The 13,976-nt window shown below is 40.9% G+C and overlaps 1 long non-coding RNA gene across 1 annotated transcript; it reads right to left on the minus strand.

Moving 5' to 3' along the window:
• Positions 1-7,131: 7,131 nt before the first annotated feature.
• Positions 7,132-13,861, minus strand: LOC134758305 (uncharacterized). The gene is made up of 2 exons (XR_010133351.1): positions 13,072-13,861; positions 7,132-10,429 (listed from the first exon to the last, which is right to left on the minus strand). It is a non-coding gene; the product is annotated as an uncharacterized lncRNA (long non-coding RNA).
• Positions 13,862-13,976: the final 115 nt, after the last annotated feature.

The raw sequence follows: 13,976 nt of genomic DNA on the forward strand, positions 1-13,976 counted from the left end.
AAAGCTTAATGTTCACCTAGTATAATGTGTTTATCCACATTGCAGCCTGTATCAGTACTTTTTTTTGGCTGAATCATACTCCATTGTATGCATATACAACAACTTGCTGAGCCATTCATGGGATGAGGAACATTTGGGCTCTTCACACCTTTCGGTTATTGTGAGTTGTGCTGCTATGAACATCCATGTTCATGTACTTGTTAGAGTGCCTGTTTTCAATTATTTGGGGTTTAGATCTAAAAGTGGAATTGTGAGATTTAGATCTAAAAGTGGAGTTTAGATCTAAAAGTGGGTTGAGCACGGTAACTCATGCCTATAATTCCAGCACTTTGGGAGGCCAAGGCAGGCAGATCACCTGAGGTCAGGGATTTGAGACCAGCCTGGCCAACAAGGTGAAACCCCTGTCTTTACTAAAAAAAAAAATACAAAAATTAGCCAGGCATGGTGGTGGGCGCCTGTAATCCCAGCTACTTGGGAGGCTGAGGCAGGAGAATCACTTGAACCTGGGAGGCAGAGGTTGCAGTGAGCCGAGATTGCACCACTGCACTCCAGCCTGGGTGACAGAGTGAGACTCTATCTCAAAATAAATAAATTAATTAAAATAAAAAATAAAAATAAATAAATAAAAGTGGAATTTTGCGGTCCTGTGGTAATTCTGTGTATACATTTTTGAGGAACCACTAAACTGCTTTCCATGGTGGCTGAGCCACTTGACATTCTCACCAGCAATGTATGGGGGTTCCAGTTTCTCCACATCCTCCTCAACACTTGTGATTTTTCTTTTTTTTTTTTAACATCATCCTGGTGGTGTGAAGTGGTAACTCTTTGTGCTTTCTATTTGCACTTTTCTAATAATGAATGATGTAGAGCTTCTTTTCATGTGCTTCTTGGCCATTTGCATATATTCTTCGGGAAAATATCTATTCAAGTTCTTTGCCTATTTTTTAAATTGGGTTTTTTGCCTTTTTAAGTTGTAAGAGTTCTTTATATATTCTGGATACTAGACTCTTATCACATATGCAATTTGCAAATATTTTATTCCACTCATAGATTATCTTTTCACTTTCTTGATAATGTCCTTTACTTTTTTTTTTTTTTCTTGAGACAGAGTCTTACTCTGTCTCCCAGGCTGGAATGCAGTGGCACAATCTCAGCTCACTGCAACCTCTGCCTCCCTGATTCAAGTGATTCTCCTGCCTCAGCTTCCCAAGTAGCTGGGATTACAGGCAAAGGTCACCACACCTGGCTAGTTTTTGTATTTTTAGTAGAGATGAGGTTTCACCATGTTGCCCAGGGTCGTCTTGAACTACTGGACTCAAGTGATCCAACTGCCTTGGCCTCCCAAATTGCTGGGATTACAGGCATGAGCCACTGCGCCCGGCCATTTTTTTTTTAATTAAAAAATTTTTATTTCTTTTTTGAGGCAAGGTCTCACTCCATGTCTCAGGCTGGAGTGCAGTGACATGATCATAGCTCACTGCACCCTCAACTTTCAGGGCTCAGGTGATCGTCCCACTTCAGCCTCCCAGGTAGCTGGGACCACAGGCATGTACCACCATCCCCAGCTAATTTTTGGTATTTTTTAAGAGACAAGACCTTGCCATGTTGCCCAGGCTGGTCTCAAACTCCTGGGCTCAAGCCATCTACCCACTTCGGCCTCCCAAACCGTGGGGGTTACAGACATGAGCCACCACGCCTGGCAGTTTCTATTTTTCATAGTGACGAGGTATGGCTTTGTTGCCCACTCTTCTTAAGCTCAGCCATCCTCCTAACTTGGCCTGCCAGAGTGTTGGTGAGGCCGGAGAATAGAGTCTGGAGGCAGGGAACTTGAGACCAATTTGTGCTGACTTCCTAAAGCTGAATCAAGGGAAAACATCAAGTTCTGGGGGCCAGGAATCTAAGCCCAATTCATGAAAGTTTCCTAAGGTGAAATCAGAGGGGAAATACTTGGGTCTGGGAGCAGAAACCCTAAGGCCAATTGGCAGGAACTTCCTAAAGCTAAACCAAAAGGAAAAACCCACTCTCCCCAGACCCAAGTAACAAAGGATCAAAGGCTACTTACTCTCCTACAACTTTCCCCCTTCCCCCAGGATAGAGAGGGAGAGTGCCCTGGAGCGGGAAGGGGACTGAGCAAGCACTACCCCTTCATCTGCATAGGGCATCAATCTGCTCCAGCCTTGGGTTAGCCACGGGCCAATTCACCTCAGCCTTTAATTAGCCACAGGCCAAATCTTTCATCCAGATAAGAGGTAGCTGATAGGAACCTCAAACGGACTACTTAAACCCCCACAAACTTTGTAGATGGGGTCCTTGAACTGCCTGCTTCATTCTACTCCTACCCTATGGAGTGCTTTCTTTTCTTTTTTCTTTCTTTCTTTCTTTTTTTTCTTTTTTGAGATGGAATCTCGCCCTGTCGCCCAGGTTGGGGTGCAATGGTGCAATCTTGGCTCACTGCAACCTCTGCCTCCCGGATTCAAGAGATTCTCCTGCCTCAGCTTCCCAAGTAGCTGGGATTACAGGCGTGCCCCACCACACCTGGATAATTTTTTGTATCTTTAGTAGAGATGGGGTTTCACCATGTTGGCCAGGCTGGTCTCAAACTCCTGACCTCATGATCCGCACACCTCGGCCTCCCAAAGTGCTGGGATTACAGGCCTGAACCACCACTCCTGGCCAGAGTGCTTTCTTGCTTTAATAAATCAGTGCTTTTGCTGGGTGCAGTGGCTCACACCTGTAATCCCAGCACTTTGGGAGGCTGTGGCAGATGGATCACTTGAGGTCAGGAGTTCAAGACCAGTCTGGCCAACATGGTGAAACCCCGTCTCTACTAAAAATATAAAACTTAGCCGGGCTTAGTTGCGCACGCCTGTAGTCCCAGGTACTCAGGAGGCTGAGGCAGGAGAATCGCTTGAACCCAGGAGGCAGAGGTTGCAGTGAGCTGAGATCATGCCACTGCACTACAGCCTGAGTGACAGAATGAGACTCTGTCTCAGAAATCAATCAATCAGTCCCTGCTTTCGCTGTTTCATTCTTTTGTTACTTTGTGCACTTTGTTCAATTATTTGTTCAACCTGGACATCTCACAATGAATGGCTGCCTTCCGGTAATACTGGGATTACAGGTGTGAACCACCATGTACAGCCGATAATATCTTTTGATACACAAAAGTTTTTAACTTTCATGAAGTCCAATTGATCAATTTTGTCATTTGTTGCTCATGCTTTGGTGTCATATCTAAAAATCCTTTGCCAGCCGGGTTCATGGTGGCACACACTTATGGTCCCAGCTAACCAGGAGGCTGAGGCAGGAGGATGTTTAAGCCCAACTGCAGTGAGCCATGATCACACACGGTACTCCAGCCTGGGCAACAGAGCGAGACACTGTCTCCAAAAACAAAACAGAATGAAACCACTGCCAAATCCAAGGTCGTGAAGATTTACTCCACTTTTCTGCTAAGAGTTCTATGGCTGTTATATTTAGGTTGTTGATCCATTCTGAGATTTTTTTTTTTTTTTTTTTTTTTTTTAGACAGTCTGGCTCTGTCACCCAGGCTGGAGTGCAGTGGCATGATCTTGGCTTACTGCAACCTCCGCCTCCCGGGTTCAAGTGATTCTCTTGCCTCAGCCTCCCGAGTAGAGTAGCTGGAACTACAGGTGCACGCCACCACGCCCAGCTAATTTTTGTATTTTTAGTAGAGACGGGGTTTCACCGTGTTGGCCAGACTGGTCTCAAACTCCTGACCTCAAGTGATCCGCCCACCTTGGCCTCCCAAAGTGCTGGGATTACAGGCATGAGCCACCGCACCCAGCCCTGAGATAATTTTTGTATGTGATATGAGGGAGGGGTTGAACATAATACTTCTGCATGTGGGAATTCAGTTGTGCCAGAACCAATTGTGGAAGAGCCTATTCTTTCCCTACTGGTGGAGAAAGATCCTTACATGACTTTGATCTCTGTGGAATATGCATGGAGGCAGGTAAAGAAAAGTCAGCCACTCCAAACCCTGGTCTGGAAACAAGCAGGGAGCCCAGGACAAGTTGATCAGCACTTCAAACATAGGACAGGGAGGAGGAAAATTTCCAGAGTCGCAGCCCTGCGTGTAAGTAGAGGAGCTGTTCTCTGTTTATGATTTTATCAAATGTAAGTTGAGTGGCACCTTCAAAATAATTTAATTTATAAAATGCAGTCAATAGAATGAATGTTGCAAACCATGTGGTAACATTTAAATCCCATAGTTGGAGCTCAGTACATTCAACATACCCACACACAAGGCTAATCTTTGTACAGGGGAGCTGAAAGATTTCTATCATTTAGGTAATTTACTTCCTCTGTTTGCTTTTTTTTTTTTTTTTGAGACAGTATCATTCTGTCACCTGGTCTGGACTGCAGTGGCATGATCTCAGCTCACTGCAACCTCCACCTCCCGAGTTTGAGTGATTCTTGTGCCTCAGCCTCCCAAGTAGCTGGGAGCATGTCATCATGCCTGGCTAATTTTTGCATTTTTAGTAGAGGCAGGGTTTTGCCATGTTGGCCAGGCTGGTCTCCAACTTCTGACCTCAAGTGATATGCCCGCCTCGGCCTCCCAAAGTGATGGGATTACAGGCATGAGCCACTGAACCAGGAAACTTAGTAGGGTTTTTATAGAGATAAATTAGTTAAAATATGTGAAGTCCTTTGAGTAGTCCTTGGCTATATAAGTGGTAGCTATTTGCCATCAAGATGATGATCATGATGATGACTGATGATGATGATGATTATTTTATCATCTTCATCATTATGTTCTCCTGACTCTTTAAGGAAGGGGAGAAAAGAACAGTTTACAATTTCCGCAAAACAGCAATATATCAAATAATAGTTTTTTTGTTTTTTTTTGAGGCAGAGTCTCGCTCTGTCTTCTAGGCTGGAGTGCAGTGGCTTGATCTCGGCTTACTGCAACTTCCGCCTCCCGGGTTCAAGCAATTCTCCTGCCTCAGCCTCCCGAGTAGCTGGAACTACAAGCGCCCACCACCACACCCAGCTAATCTTTTGTATTTTAGTAGAGACGGGGTCTCTCCATGTTGTGCAGGCTGGTCTTGGACTCCTGAGCTCAGGCAATCTGCCTGCCTCGGCCTTCCGAAGCGCTAGGATTACAGGCATGAGACACCGTGCCCGGCCAAAGAATAGATTTAACAAAATATTTGTTAAACCTTTAGGATAGAAATTATAAAACTTCATTAAAAGCCTTAAAAAAAGATGATGATGCAATTTATCTATTTATTTTTCCCACACCTGAACCACCAGTGATGATGCAATTTAAATGATTTGTCTGATAAGGAAAGTCACTCCTCTTTGTCTTTCTCCAAAGTTGTCTTAAATACTTTTTGTCCCTTTGCTCTTCCAAAAAAATTTTAAAATTAGGTGAATTTACAGATGAATTTTGGGGGGACTTGAAATCTTTATGAGATTGAGTTCATGCTCATGGATGAGAAGACTCGGTGTCATAAAGTGAGGGGGCCTGCAGTAGCTGAAGCCCCATGGGACCACCAGCCTTTTTCATATACTCCAAAGTACCTTGCAAAGATGATCATTTTCTATGTGAAAATGATGTACAAAGGTTACTAAGCACTGGAATAGACCAGAGGGCTAGAACAGGGAACTCAGAAATAGAGCCTCATATACATTGCAAATTTCATCATCTCCAAAAGTGCCATTACCAGTCTGCTGGGATGAAAAGGATTATTCAGTAAATGGTACAGCTACTTAAGTATATGGACAATAAAATAAAATTGCTTTCTTTCTTTCTTTCTTTCTCTTTCTTTCTTTCTTTCTTTCTTTTCTTTCTTTCTTTCCTTCTTTTTCTTTTTTTTTTCTTGAGACAGAGTCTTGCTCTCTCACCCAGGCTGGAGCGCAGTGGTGCAATTTTGGCTCACTGTAACCTCCATATTCTGGGTTCAAGGAATTCTCTGCCTCAGCCTCCTGAGTAGCTGGGATTACAGGCATGCACCACCATGCCCGGCTAATTTTTGTATTTTTTAGTAGAGATGGGGTTTCTCCATTTTGCCCAGGCTGGTCTTGAACTTCTGGCCTTAAGTGATCTGCCTGCTTCAGCCTCCCAAGGTGCTGAGATTACAGGTGTGAGCCACCGCCCCCTGCCAAGAATGCAAAATATTACAAACTTTTTTGAAATGTAGGATAATATTTTGATGACATCAGATCAGGAAAAAACCTAACAAAAGCAGAGAAAGCTCAAATCATAAAACAAAAACAAATAAGTTGAATCATATGCATGGGAACAACCACTACAACTTATGTCACAAAGAGCTAATTTCAACAAGAAAGAACATTTTCAAATCCAAGTAGCAATAATTCAATAGAAACAGATAGATCACAGAAAAGTATACATAAGTGGTCTTAAGAATCTAAAAATACTGAATTTTTGCACCCTATGTTCAACTTCATTAATAATAACAGAAATACAAATCAATGGTCAGGCGTGGTGGCTCACACCTGTAATCCCAGCACTTTGGGAGATTGAGGCAGGACCATCACTTGGGTCCAGGAGTTGGAGACCAGCCTGGGCAACAGAGCAAGACACCCTCTCAATTTTTAAAAATTATATTTTTTAAAAAAGAAATGCAAATAAAAACTACATTGAGATCCCATTTTTCACCTATCAGGTTGGTAAAAATCCAGAAGTCTGACTTATGTTATTGTCCATGGTAGAGGAAATAGACCCTTTTACAATGCTGTGGGGAGCAAATTTTTACAACCCCTATGGTGGAAATTTGGCAATATCTATCAAAATTACAATTGTACCTACTCTTTGGCCATTTCCATATCTAAAAATGTTTTCCCTAGACATCTACACACGCGTGTGCCATGATAAGAGAACAAAGTTACTCAGTTCACCATTGTTTGTAACAACAAAATATGGGAAAGAAGCCACTAAATATTAATCTTGTTAAATATAAATTATAGTACATTCATATTATGGAATATTATATAGCTATAAAACAACAAAGAAACTCTCTTAAATATATTGCTGGTGTGGAATAATCTCCAGGTTATATAGTAAAGGAAGAAAAAAAACCCAAGATGCATAACAGTGTACACTAATATTTGGATTAAAAAAGTGAAAATATTTATTGTATTTTGCTTTTATGTGCATAATTCTGGGAGGATACTAAAGGGAATTGGGTGATTTGAAGAGGCAGAGAATAGACTTTTTACTATATGCTCTTTTGTACCTCTTGAATTTTAAGCTATGTGCTGTATGCATTATCTTTCAAAAGAAAGAGCAATGTATTAAAATTGAACACATTTGCTACATTGAAGTTAAAATTTTTGATATAATAAAAGGTATCATAAAAGGTTAAAAGACAGTAGGAGAATATATTTTCAATACATGTAACTGAGAAAAGATTCGTATCCAGAGTTCCAAATCAGTAAGAAAAAAAAATCCAATATGAAAATGAACAGAAAACAGGATCAAAACACTCACAGAAGAAGAAATGTAAATGGCCAATTAACATAATAAGAAAGGCTTATTATAGTGATCAGGAAAATATATATTAAAATGAGCTATCATTTTACTACAGTTGATTGGAAAATGTTTTAAATTCTGACACATTCAAGTATTGGTGAGGATATAGAATATAGAGAACACTCATAGCTTGCTGGCAGGAATGTAAATTGGTATTACCACATTGGAGAACTACATGGCAATAAAGTAGAAAATATGCATGCCCTTTGACACAGTAATTGCACTTTTGGGTACATAATCTAGAAAACTTCTAGAACATTTGCTTTAAAAGACACGTACAAAATATCCATTGACGTATTATTTGTATTAACAAAAATCAACAGAAAATGAATAAATAATGTTATTACAAAATTGAACATCATATAGCAATATTCCTATTCCAAGATTCCTATATGTATCAGTGAGAACAAAGTGTAAACACGTAAGCTGGAGTTGAAAAGCAAATGGTTTAAAGAATATTACTTAAATAAAATTTTAAAACATTCAAATAGTTCTATGTAATGTTTGTGCTAATCTACATACGTAGTAAGAGTATGACAAGTACAATGGAATTAGAAACACTAAATTCAAAAAAAGGCCAGGTGCGGTGGCTCATGCCTGTAACCCCAGAACCTTTGGAGGCCAAGGCAGATGGATCTCTTGAGCCCAGGAGTTCGAGACCAGCCTGGCCAACATGGTGAAACCATGTCACTATTAAAAATAGAAAAATTAGCCGGGCATGGTAGTGCATGCCTGTAGTCCCAGCTACTTGGGAGGCTGAGGTGAGAGGATCACTTGAATCCAGGAGTCAGAGGTTGCAGTGAGCCGAGATCACACCACTGCTCTCCAGCCTGGATGACAGAGTGAGACCCTGTCTTGAAAAACAAACAAAAACAAAAACAAAACTCATGTAATCCATAAATATATACACCTACTATGTAGCACAAAAATTAAAAATAAAAAAAAACCCCACTAAATTCAAGTCATGGTTACCTCTGGGCATAGAGGGAGGATGAACCTTTTCCTGGCTGTGTGACAAGAACTAGGTTTTTTTCTACCACGATAGGAGTAGGGAAGAATGGTTATGGGATATTTTTTGTGGCTATAATATTTTGTTTTATAAAAACCAATGATTGTGCAGGGCACAGTGGCTCACGCCCGTAATCCCTGCACTTTGGAAGGCTGAGGCAAGTGGATTACCTGAGGTCAGGAGTTTGAGACCAGCCTGGCCAACATGATGAAACTCCATCTCTACTAAAAATACAAAAAATTGCTGGGCGTGGTGGCAGATGCCTGTAGTCCCAGCTACTTGGGAGGCTGAGGCAGGAGAATCACTTGAACCCGGGAGGTGGAGGTTGAAGTAAGCAAAGACTGGGCCACTGCACTCCAGCCTGGGCGACAGAGCGAGACTCTGTCTCAAAAAAATAAAATGAACAGAGAAGGAATTTAGCATAGAATGCTAAGAAGCAAAGATGTTTTTGCCAGGGTTTACTTTCAGTTCTACCATTTGTAAGCACTGTGACCCTGGGCAAGTCACGTAATCTCTTTAAGCCTCATTTTCCTCAGCTGCAAGATGGGGATAATTATAGTAGCTAGAAGATTAACTAAGATAAAGGTTAAACAATCTTATGAATGCATGATCCTTGTACATAGTAAGTGATAAGTCCCTAAGACCAACGGACGACTCTAATCCTTTAAAAGTTGAGAAAACCATGTTATCAGGCATGGGGGCATGAGCTGTCAGTTCTTGCATACTTTCTTGATAGGTAAGAAGTTGCAGGCTTCTATTGTTAGATCCACAATCTAATGTTTTGGTTAAACTATAGCTACAGCATGCAAACCCTATAATAATTTTAGGGTTTAAGGATGATAGGAAGATAGGCTCAAGATGTGTAAGTATTAATGTATTTTCTCATGTAAAGGAGGGTTTAATACTGTTAATATAATATGCAAGTGTCCCTCGTTGTGTCTTGATTAGCATATACAGGGAGGAAAGGGCTGTAATTAGTATATTAAGTCCTATAAGCATAATAGTGACATTTGATCAGGAGAATGAGGCCATAGTCACAAAGAGTTCTCCTGCTAGATTAATGGTAGGGAGTAAGGCAAGGTTAGTAAGATTTGCTAGAAGAGGCTATTAGTGGGAGCAGTGTTTGAAGGCCTCGGGTAAGTAATATGGTTCATCTATGGACTCGCTCATAGTTTGAATTTGCTAGGCAGAATAGTAAGGATGAAGTGAATGTGTGAGCAATTTTAAGGGTGATTGCACCTATAAAGCTTCAAGGGTCTGGATGAGGATAGGCATAATAACAAGTGCTACGTGGCTTACGGAGGAGTAGCCAATACATGATTTTAGATCAGTTTATCGTAGACAAACAGAGCTATTCCTCATAGGGACAAGATGAGGAACAGATAGGCTATATATTCTGTTAGGGGGGTGAGGATAAGAGTAAGCTGTATCATACCGTAACTGCCTAGCTTTAGGAGTACTGTTGCAAGAACTATTGAGCTTCTATATGAGCTTTGAGGAGTCTTAGGTGAAGTCCATATAGAGGTATTTTTACTATACAAGCCATGATACACGCTAGTCATATAAGATTATTGGATCAGGAGGTTAATAGCTCTTGGGTAGTAAGTATTATTATTAGGCTGGGCGTGGTGGCTCACGCCTGTAATCCCAGCACTTTGGGAGGCCGAGGCAGGCAGATCACCTGACGTCGGGAGTTTGAGACCAGCCTGACCAACATGAAGAAACCCCGTCTCTACTAAAAATACAAAATTAGCCTAGCGTGGTGGCACACGCCTGTAATTCCAGCTACTTGGGAGGCTGAGGCAACAGAATCGCTTGAACCCGGGAGGCGTAGATTGCGGTGAGCCGAGATCGTGCCACTGCCCTTCAGCCTAGGCAACAAGAGTGAAAATCTGTCTCTTAAAAAAGAAAAGAAAAGAAAAGTATTATTACTAGCATATTTAGTGACCTTGATATCTTTTGAGTATAAACGAGTGTTACAAGTAGAGGAAGGGATCCTACCAATGTGTAAAATAAGAAGTATGAGCTTGCATTGAGGCGTTCTGGTTGGTTGCCTTAGTGGGCGATGATACTTAGGGTAGGAACTAGCGTGGTTTCAAAGAGGATATAAAATATAATTAGTTCTGTGGCGGTGAATGCTATGATTTAAAAAGTCTGTAGGGAAATCAATATAGAAATATAGAGCTTTTTTTCGTGGGTGTGATTCATTGGACAGGTGATATTGGCTTGCTAGAATTTTAAGAGGTAGTAGTCAGGCTGTTAAGATTAGAAGAGGTGATGTCAGTGGGACAGAAGAGAAGACTAATGAGAAATTGGATGAGGTATTGTTGAATTGGTTAAAAAATAGTAGGCTGATGAGGCTGATGAGTAGGCTATGGATAACCAGTTGATTCAGATTACAGAATTTTTAGAGAATCATGTCTTCGGTAACAGTGTAATTGTTGGAACAATAATATTTAGCATTGAAGCAAACAGATTTTGTACATAATCTAGGCCATATATACTGGAGATTGAAACTAGTAAGGCAAGGCCCACTGCAGCTTCGCAGACAGCAAATACTAGGAGGATAATAGGTATTATGGATGCTAGAGCGAAATGTATATTTAAAGTTATGAGAGGATTTATGATAAATATTGATAGTATTATGCCTTTTAGGCATCATAGGGATATTAGGTGTGATTGATAGACTAATACTCCTAGTAGTGATATGGTGTATGCTAATATAATATTAATGTAAATAGAGGGCATTTGGTAAACATGGTCTATCATAATCTAATGAGTTGAAATCATTTATTTTGACTTAAACTATTTACCAATTCAACTCAGTCTAACCCTTTTTGGGCTCATTCATAAGTCAAGCCTAGGATTAAAATGGTAACTAATATAAGGGCTGTGCTGATTATTAGTGTCAGATTGGTTGTTTGAAGGGCTCATGGCAGGGGTAGTAGTAGAGTGATCTCTAAGTGGAAGAAGAGGAATGTGGTGGCTACTGGGAAGAATTTTAAGGAGAAGGGTAGGCAGGCGGAGGTTATTGGGTCAAATCCACATTCATAGGGGTTGGATTTTTACATATAAATATTAAGTTGTGGGATCCACAATGCTATTATTAGTAGTAATAGGGCCAGTGAGGTGTCGGTTACTAGGCCTAGTGTCAGGTTGATTACTGTCTTTCAGATAGTATCAAAACTAATTGATTGGAAGTCAATGGTACTGTTTATGCTAAAAGAGTAGGATCCTCATCAGGAGATAAAGACGTATAATAATAGTCATACTACATCTACGAAGTGTCAATACCAGGCAGCAGCTTCAAAGGGAAAGCGGTGGTTGGATGTAAAGTGGAATTTTAATTGGCAGAGGAGACAGTGAGAAATGTTGATCCAATAATAACGTGAAATCCACAAAAGCCTGTGTCTGTAAAGAATGTTGAGCCGTAGAGTCCATCAGCGATAGTAAAGCGGGCCTCGAAATATTCCTAGACTTGTAGAAGGGTAAAGTAAATACCTAAGGCAATTGTGATGGATAGTGCTTGAAGTATCTGCTTTTGAGTACCTTCTATCTGTCTGTGGTGAGCCCAAGTAATTGAAACTCCTGATGCAAAAAGTGCAGATGTATTTAGGAGAGGACTTCTAAGGAGTAGAGGGGAAAAATGCCTGTTGGGGGTCAGTGTCCCCCTAATTCTGGAGCTGGGGCTAGACTAGAGTGGTAGAATGCCCAGAAGAAACAATCAAAAAGGAATACTTCTGAGATAATGAATAGAATTATTCCATATTGGAGGTTGCAGATTAATCAGTATTTGTATAATCTTCATCTGACCAGGAAAAGGACATTTTTGAATCACTTTGACTCTCATCTCTTGACTCTCTTTAGAAGGTGAGATTTTGGTCTCAGATTTGCATGAGAAGTAACTGAACATAAGGATATAAGCTTGGAACTTTTTTTTTTAATGTCTGGTATTAAGAAGCTGAGTTCTGATAAGGAGCTGCTAATTAAGTCTGCAAGGATATGGTGCTGATTAACCCAGCTGTACCTGCTGGTAGAAATCCTCTGAAATAATGAAGAGCTGTCAAATTCCTCCAGCAATGTGGGGCCACAGGTACAAGCTCAGCTCTTTTGTGTTTGTTTTCATGTAATCTGCCAGGATACCCACAGCGGCACTTACTGCAGGCTTCTCGGTAGAAAGATAGAAAAAAATACACCTGACCAGTCCTTCCACAATGACTTCCTGTGTACTTTCTCTGTGTCAGCATTGTACGAATGCTGGGGATGTCTCAGAATTGCCCTTGCCTTAATAATGCAAAAATTATATTGGGGAGACAAAGCAAATACCAAAGAACTAAGACTTGGACAAGATGAAAAAAGTACATAACTGTTTCATGGAGTGGTCAAGTCAATGAGCCAGGGAAATTCACAGGAGGAAGGCTTCAGCGAAGGCTGCAAGGCGGCAGCTCCAGCTTTGGTGTAGACAAATGAAGGTTGAAAATAACCCACCTCCCACTTCCATGGGAAGCCTACACTTCTCTGTCCCTTGACTTTGACTTACCCATGTGACTTGCTTTCGCCAGTGGGATCTCAGTGGAAGTGACATGATGGACGTCTTCAAATGTGTTTGCACAGTTGTGCTTTCGAGCCTTTTTGCCATGAGATTGCTGGAGAGGACAAACTCTTACACTACTCTGTGATATTTTGTTCCTGGGGGTCTGCGAATTAAAGTAACAAAAGACAGGGGAATGGGAGAAAAGGCATACAATTTTTATTAATGTTTGTGTGCACACGAGTTTACAGAAAAAAAGTAAAACTGAAGTGGTTAGACTCAGGGCCTTATATACCATTTTAACAAAGGAAAGGGGCTTTGAGCTTTGAGAAACGATGAATCATGGGGGAAAAAAGTGACTAGGAAATATATGGCAAAGGTAATGAAGACGAGTTATTTTAGCAAAGTTTGTTTATGCAGACTCATTTAGGTGCTATCTCTGATGATAAGAGTCTCTCTTCTCCTCTTGGTACGAAAGAGGACGTTACCTTCACAAGATATTTATATCCTACTTTTCGGCAGAAAAGGGGAGAGTAAGAATTCTTTTGCAACTACTGAGTCTTAATCATCCTTATGTCAAGGTGCATTTTTTGGTGTGGCATACTCTGATCCCATTTAAGATGAACATGCCTCACTTGCCCACTGATCCCAGAAGAATAAAAATACATAGAGCAAGTGTGGATGTTGTGAGCTGCGCAAAGTCAGACATAACCAGGTCCACACACATCTGAGTCTTTCCATAAGGTAAGACTTTTACTGACACCATTTCGCTCATAAGAGCCACAAGATACATGCAGCTCCAAAGGAGGCATTTTTTTTTTTTTTAGAGATAGGGTCTTGCTATATTGCCCAGGCTGGTCTCCAACTCCTGGACACTAGCAATCCTCCTTCCTCAGCATCCTAAAATGCTGGGA

Source organism: Gorilla gorilla, chromosome 3, assembly GCF_029281585.2.
Source record: "Gorilla gorilla gorilla isolate KB3781 chromosome 3, NHGRI_mGorGor1-v2.1_pri, whole genome shotgun sequence".
Taxonomy (NCBI): Eukaryota; Metazoa; Chordata; class Mammalia; order Primates; family Hominidae; genus Gorilla; species Gorilla gorilla.